This window comes from Phalacrocorax aristotelis, chromosome 2 (assembly GCF_949628215.1).
Source record: "Phalacrocorax aristotelis chromosome 2, bGulAri2.1, whole genome shotgun sequence".
NCBI lineage: Eukaryota > Metazoa > Chordata > Aves > Suliformes > Phalacrocoracidae > Phalacrocorax > Phalacrocorax aristotelis.
In genome coordinates, this window is record NC_134277.1 from 15,913,058 (window position 1) to 15,921,107 (window position 8,050).

General features: G+C 36.9%; 1 long non-coding RNA gene across 1 annotated transcript; it reads left to right on the plus strand.

Moving 5' to 3' along the window:
• The first annotated feature begins 516 nt into the window (after positions 1 to 516).
• LOC142053869 (uncharacterized) lies at positions 517 to 7,151 on the plus strand. The gene is made up of 3 exons (XR_012659351.1): positions 517 to 702; positions 2,163 to 2,295; positions 4,482 to 7,151. It is a non-coding gene; the product is annotated as an uncharacterized LOC142053869 (long non-coding RNA).
• The last annotated feature ends 899 nt before the right edge of the window (positions 7,152 to 8,050 follow it).

The window sequence follows — 8,050 nt, forward strand, 5'->3', positions numbered from 1 at the left end:
TTCCTTCATCTGTGTCTTATGGCATATTACCAAATGCTGTGAGAACACAAGGAACACCTACCTCTCACTAGAAACACAAACTGAATGGCTTAAAACACATAGTCTTTCAATGACTGACTCACAAATTTTCACTCAGAGAATTTGGTCCTTATTGCATCTACATCGTTGTGCCAAATCGTAGTCGACAAAGTGACATAGTAGGTAACTTTAGATGAAGGTGTTTACCAGTGGACAAGCCAATAAAGACTCATGGCTCAAAGGTTTTGAACTCCTGGACCTTTCCCCACCTCATTTACTTTTTAAATGCACAGCACGGCAAAGTTATCCAGCAGACAGCTCAGTTGTATATGGGACTCAGTAACGCATGTTTGTCTTCAAGCATTTCTAATGCTGTTACTCTGATAGCAGTCAGGGTTTCTGGAAATAATCAGTGAATCCCAAGTCAGAACAAAAGTGCTAATGTGGTACCAAGTTTCTGAGTAAATAAACAGTTGCTAAACAAAATCTTTTCAACAGCATTGTATGTCTGTGTCAACATTGTGTTTCCCCTGTGAGTCATCTGGTCAGCAGCATGCCAGCTACATAGAAGAGGTCATCCACTTCCTACAGCTCTATGCTGAAGACTGAAGTTTTGTTACAGAATATACCACTTGGTTTCCTGTGAGCCACAGGAGTTGCAGGATTAGAGACAAAAGTCAGAAGGTAAGAAAATACTGATGGGGCATATTTGAAGGGGGGAAAGAAGACATTAAACAAATGCTGTTTGGGCCAGTGTCAGTGGCCATTAGCTCATAAGAGCTAGAAGAACATGTTTGTTCTTTATCACCTAACCATATAGAGATAGATTTTTAATACAGGGGAATGATGCCTCAGATACTTTGTATTCTGCAGATTAACAGTAAATAACTAAGGGGGTGTGTGTGAAGACATCCTCACAGGTACTCATTTGTTTATTTCAACTATGCATCACTTCAGCAAAAAGCACTGATTTGATACATGTTCAGACCGGGATCCAGAAACAGGAGGTGCCTACTTTTTAGCTCAGATATAACAAAGTAGCCACTATCCTGAGATTTTTTTGATCAAATGTGGGAAACCCCAGAGAATGCCTTGATTTCATGTGATTGCTACTAACTAAGAGATGTAGAAAGCTTACAATAATCAGTTCATCTGATAAGATTTTTGCCAAGGCAGTTTGAAAGAACTTGCAAGAATTTTGCAATCTGTGTGTTGGTCCTGATCAGCTTGAACCTGAACTCCAGGGTCTGCTTTTTAATGTCCCCTCTGCCCATGGCTTAGTTAAACTTCTTATGTCTTCTTGTGGTGCTTTTCACTGTCCAAGCTGAAATATTCAGCCTTTTTCTAATACAAATACAGTAAATATCTCCTCTGTCATTATAATGTAAGATTCTTGGATTAATCATTTCACAAATTTCAAACTAAAAACATTATTTTTCACCAATATAACACACAGGTGGATAACATTCCATCACCAGTGACTGTAATCACCCTCAGCCCAATTCAGCATCCCAAGTTCTGGCTTGATTAAGTATTTGTCACTTCTATTTCATCCTCTCCTGACAGAGATAACTTTGTTTTAATTCAAACTGTCATATTCTGGAGTTCAGTAAGGACATGATAATGTCAGGTAATAATCCCTCCTCAATCTTGCTAGTAGTTAACACTGCTAACATGCAGAACTATTAATATGTTGGCACGATTTTAACTTAATCATTTGTAGCAGCCCAAGCTTTACTGACATCCGTTAAACCTGATCTGGATAAGCGTCTCCCATCTTTACGCTCTTTACTCTGCTTTCAGTGCTTAACAAAAGACCCATTTAATCTTGCAACTTTTCCTGTATCTTTGTAACTTTATTTTAAACGAGTTTCATCAGTAATTTGAACATTTCATAAAAACAAATATACAGTTTTTTTCGAGGAAATAACCTTTTTTAAAGTAACCCAGCCCAAAACAGTGCTTCTGTGTGGATACTGTAATCTCTGGATGACTGAGATTACAATACTAGCATAGTTAGTTATGCAAATAAACAGAAAAACTGCCTGTGTTAAAAAATTAAACAGATAAGCAAAAGATTAATAACACCTGAAGGAACTGATCACACATAAATAATAACTGTTTTTATGCCCCTATCCTTCCAGCTGACTGTCTTTAGTAGGATAATATTTGGTACTTCATTCTCTGATTCTCTCTCCAAGTGGAAGCATCAAGAAGGATAACACTCACTCCAAGAGTTAGAACTACAGACGAGGAAGATATATTATCTTTTAAAAGGTAAATACTTGATATGTTTATACAATGAAGGAGCTAAATGTAAGGCCTCCAAGGCCTGTGCCCTGCTGAAGACGAAATTGAGTTTCTATCTACCTCTTCTGTTAGATGATCACAACATTCTACTTTAGCAGGGTGGGATTATTGGTGTAGTATAACCATCCACCCACCTACCTAGCATCTCTAACTACTTTTACCCTTTGAATTATTGGGGTTTTTTGTTCCATACCTTAAGTCAGTAGCAATATTCAGCACTGGTTCACTTTCTTGTTGCTTGAATGTACTTGCTTGAAATGCATGACACCTGCCATGTCTGTACCTTTAGTAATGATGACTAAACACGGTCAAAGGGCAGTTCTGTAGTTCAGTTATCAACAGAAGTAAGTGACGCACTCTTGTTCATGAGTAAGTCTTTGTAAACTGTCAGAGCGAGCACTTCAGAGCTGAAGAAATTTTCTGGGCTGAGGACTGCAATTTGGTGCACATTACCCAGTTCCTCCATAATGTGGCTACAAACATTATATGATCTCTCCACTTTCCTTCATTATTTTTGTAGTCTGTCTACAACAGCAACATACTAAAAGCAAATGTTTTACTTTCAATCTCACAAGCCAATAGCAAACTAATAGTCACTAACTCATAGCTTGACTGAATTCAGGTCATTCCCACGAGTTCAGGTTAAAACAGAATTCATAAGCTTTCCTTGTGGAAAATCAGACCAAGATCATAATCACCTTTCTTTCAACAACCTTTCAAGGTGACCTGAGGTCCTGCTCTGAGGGGTTATTTTCAGTTTGTCATTCCTGAGCTTTTTGGCACAGTTACTTGGTTTCTCGCTCTCTTGCTGACTTCTATGGCTTTTGCCTTATCACCTATACTTTATGTGGTATCCTTATGTGGACCAGCAGTTACTGCCAGCTATTTGTTTCTTTCATTGTTTCCAGTGGGTTTCTTTTTCAGAGTTGTAGCAACAACCAGGTGATCCTCTTCAAAACTGCTAAGTCTTTCATAAAAATAGACACAATAACACATTTGCTTAGTCTTTTCCACAGTTTCCATTTCTCCTGACTGCAAGCATTTGGATTCTGATGCACTGAAGCCTGCAAAAGCTGCCTTCAATAACATTCTTGAGCTTGCATAGCATTAAATACGACCTCATAGTCAAGACTAATCTTTACTCTGCTTCACACACATTAAATTCCTTATGCCAGGTGAAAAAAAACCCTCTGAATATTTCAGAAATAAGCTGAGGTCTGCTATGAGTGACTATAGTGTCTAAATTGTTATTCTTTGCAAAGTATGCCTTTAATTTAAAAAGCACTTTCTGGCTATCACTTCTGATATGGCTGGATCTGGCTCCCAGGTATAGTAGGAGGTAATTTTCTCCCTCCAGACCAGACAGAAGCCATGCATGTTTCTCAATTGTTAAAACTCAAAAGTTAGGAATCCTTGTAAAAGGCGGAATTCATTTATTTGGTGTTTCTAAAACATCTTTTTCCTTGCAAGAACATATTTTTTTCATTACCTTTCTGGTATCACAAAGTCATTAGTATTTACTCATGAAAAACTATTTAACAAAGATCAAGTCTCTGGAATTCATGAAGGATCTGGTTATGAGGGATCAAATTTAATATCAATGAGATTAAAAGTTTACCAAGAACTGATTCCAGCTATTTCTGCTCTAGCTTTGTGAGAGAAAAAAGATGAAAGGCCAGATTCTCAACTGGTATAGATTGGCATTGCTTCACAGAATGAAATGGAGATGCATTCCGATGAACACCAGCTGAATATCTGGCTTTGAGATCATCAAAGCTAGTGTATGTTAACCCCATGTGGTTATTGGCCACACATTTCCCACTATGATGTGCTGATGTGAATACATTAAATATCCTGTTGGGAAATTAACTATTCATATTATTAGGCGACATTAATCCTTATGCTATAAGAAATTTCCCTGATGGAGGTACAAAAACCAAATATAACAAAAAACAAAACCACAAAACAAAGAGTTTGGGAACTGGAAGGTGTACTAAGGATCTAATGCAATGTGTTCCAGAGTTTCCTCAAGTGGGAAGTACACTTAGTTGGATCAGTACATTTAATTGGGGGGTGATGGGTGTGCACTTTAATTAGTTTTCAGAAGTGTGTCTGAAAGCAAAGTTGGCTGAAATCAAATGTGTGTTTCACAGGACCAGAAATCTACATGTACGTTATCATATTAAACATGAGAACAGAAGTAGATGAACCCTCAATGGTTAATGCCCTTGGAGGACCGCGAGTATGAGATTCAAATATGTTAAAAACCTTGGTGACCTCCATGAGGAAAAAGAAGTGGCAAGTGAGAAGAGAAACAGAAAATAAAATGGGTGTATTTGCTTTTGCTGTTCTTCCTTTTTATTTATTGCGTTTTTATTTCCTGCTCAAATAATCAAAAGGAAACTCTATATAGCTTAGAGCAAACTTTATGACAAAAGGAACTTGGTTTGAGGTTGCCTTTATCACCAGCAGCTTTTTAAAAGTAACCTTGAATATCGTAGACTGATATTATGAAAGAATGTGAAATAGTGCAGAGGAAAGACATTTGCTTATTGCTATCCGTTGGGAACCGATCTGTTATTTGGTTTATTTTATTTGTTTTATTCTTCATGTTGTAATTATATTGGTTCCTTTATATCAGCTGAGGAGTGAGCTGTAGGTTCCTATATTACAGTGAGAACCCAGCATAGCTTCAAGAAGACACTGGGTAAACTGATAATTCAACATTTCCCTATTGTTTCTTCCTGCAACTGACATAAGATAAGAACAAGAAAAATAAATGTCTTTAAACTATTTGCTAAGTTTGGTGAGCAGTGTGAAAAATTGTCACGTGTCTGTGTGCAGTGGTTGGATGGTTTATTCCTTTCTCCCACCCCAAAGTTGGTTACATATTTAGCAAGTTAAGAGTGATGAAATTAATGTAGGAAACATTTCTACAGGAACTATGAATGGCTCAGCTCCATTCTCACTAAACCAAAGTTATACATGATACCACTTTTTCTTGTGTGTTTTGGTATTGCTCAATGATAGAGGCAGTATTTTGAAAGAATTTACACAGAGCCACCAAACCCCAGTGTATTCCCCAAATTAAGATTTCCTGGACTGTGTTGATGTGTTCCCCCACCCCTTTGTAAAATGGTGGTTTGTGAGGACAAAACCACTTTTTCACTGTGAGAGAGTTAAATCTATTTTGAAAGCCATAACAGGTCCTGGCTGTTTATAGCAGATTTATTCTGCAGTAAATGCCCCTTTTCATGTAGCTCTAATAATTAATTTGGCAGACTTCGGAAGAATAAAAGGCCTATTAAATTGTTGTCCTAGAGACTAAAACATTTAACCTGAAAGTCATATGACAATTGTCAGGGACTGTGTTTGCAGGCACAGTGAAGGAAGAATTCCTTTAGGAAAAATTGAGATTTTAATTATTGACTTCAAGGAAGACATGATTAACAAGGTCTTCTCATCCTCAGTTATCAAATCCCAAGTGCCTGCTCCTGCATCTACAGTTTCGCAAGTAAAATCCCCCAAGTTCCTTCCAGTTCTCAGAGTAGCCTCATTAAATCAACTGTAGTTAAACCTTCAGTAGATTAGAACTTGCTAGGGGAATGTAGATGTAACACTTGATTACCTTTCTAAAGCTGATGACATGAATTGATTTTTAGAGATTGGTCAGCCCTGCCAACAGTGAGAAAGCCACCTCCTCCCTACCCCCAATTTTCCCAAGCACAGGAGTTAACCCATGCATTTAACAGGCTTGCAGTAAATGAGCTTTTCTACTCATAGGTGATTGCTGCAGTTTTTGCTCAGAATAAGAAAGCCCCACAAGTTCTGTAATCCACTGACACAGTATGTCTTGTATTATTTAGAAAAGACTCACTACCAGGGAAAAATGTTGTATATCATCACAGCAGGAGACTTTGAGCTATTCAGCACTATGTAATTGGACCTAGGAATAGTCCTTAACTTTTATGAGGCCAAGAAAAGTTACACCACTGCTGTTTCCACTACAATAATAATAGACAGAAGATATAAACACACTGTCTAAAAACTGGTTGTAATGGACTGGATGCATTTCAGTGTCAAGTTTTGGTTCTATAATATCCTTTTGGATAATTCATGGGGTTTTTTTGGTCAATAAATATTCGATTTCTATCATTTAAAGCACATAATTTATCAAGAGTAATAAACAGAAAATATGTCCTAAAATAATCATTTTACTGAATCATGATTTGCCTTAAATCAATTTTGTAATAGGTTGCCTTGGCTATCTAACAGATGAATAAAGGGAATGCTTAAATCAAAGTACTGTCTCCTGTTTTAGTTCAGATAAAACTTTATCCACTTTGCAGAATTTAATATTTGTATTGTATTTCTTCCATTGGCTGTTCTTCTAGCCATTGTAGAATGTTATTTTTAAGTAAATTAGAGGGAGCAGAGCATTATCCCCCTATTCCTTATTGGCTGCAGGATTAATTATCAGGTTGATTTTAAGATTTGGTCGCTAACCAGGCCTTGCAGAGCTTAACTCATTCTTTCAACATGATGTTTTGATTGCCTATTCACAGGTTGTTTTCTGTGGTTGTCTTCCAAGCTTTTCATCTGTCTCATATGTAGACTACAAATGTTTATATGGCTTATATGCATTCACACAGTACCTGCCCATGTCAATGAAGATTCCCCACAAATGTAATAATTTCTGAATCAACCATCCAATTTCTATGCTAAGTTATAGTTGCAAAATTTATTGGAAGTTTATTTCTTTGTGAAAGCTTCATTTAGTTACTTGAGTTATCTGCTTAATAAAGGATGTATTGAACGATCACAATTTTTTTGTCTCATAAGCACATTTCATACTAGGGAATTGTCAAATTATATTCATACAGGGATTTTCTTCACCCACTCTTGAAATTCCGTGCTGAAAGAGAATAATAAGTATTCACCTTTGACCAAAAATGTCTGGAAACATCCCTTTTTCTAATAGAGTCTTGGCTCTCTACTGTTGGTGAATTACAAACACAACTCCACTTTATGGAAGATCTTGCCTCTGAAATATTCTGTCCTAAGCTTCATAGACCACAATTTGTCTCACTTGGAAGAGTAAAAGTAGGTTTACTAGGTTCTGCCAGTTTTAAACCTACAGTTCAAGGGAGTCTAAGTTTTTCAAACCTAACTTGGAGCACTAGAACAGCTCCTCTAGTTTCTGAAGTGTCAGATTAATGAATCACTCCCCACAAAATAGTTGCTTTTGACATTTCAGCCAAAGCCCTGCTGCTTTTACAGGAGCCTATATTCTTTTATCTTGCACATTGGTCTGAGCTGCAAAAATGTTCCAGTTTATCACATACTGTTCTGTACTGTCACTTAGAAATATGCTTGTGCTTGCTGAGTGAATATTGATAAGATACCTTGAGACTGTGATAAAAACGGGGCAAAGAGAAGATATCTTTCAAATTTGATAAATAAAGTCTTTAAAACAGTGATAAAAGACTTCTGAGAGTCCATTATTGAGAATGAATTCTCAGAGGTGTACACGAAGTTGGGGGCTTATTGTTTGGTCATGCTCTTTGAAAGGTTTAGGGCTTTTACTCTGTGTTTCTAAGAAAAAGCTCTTTGAAGGTCATGTTTGAATTCAAAGCTGTACTTATTGTCTGTTTTTCCATGCTATCTACATTACTGTTGCATATCACATTTGGGAGACCAATAGCTCCTGAAGGTAATATTT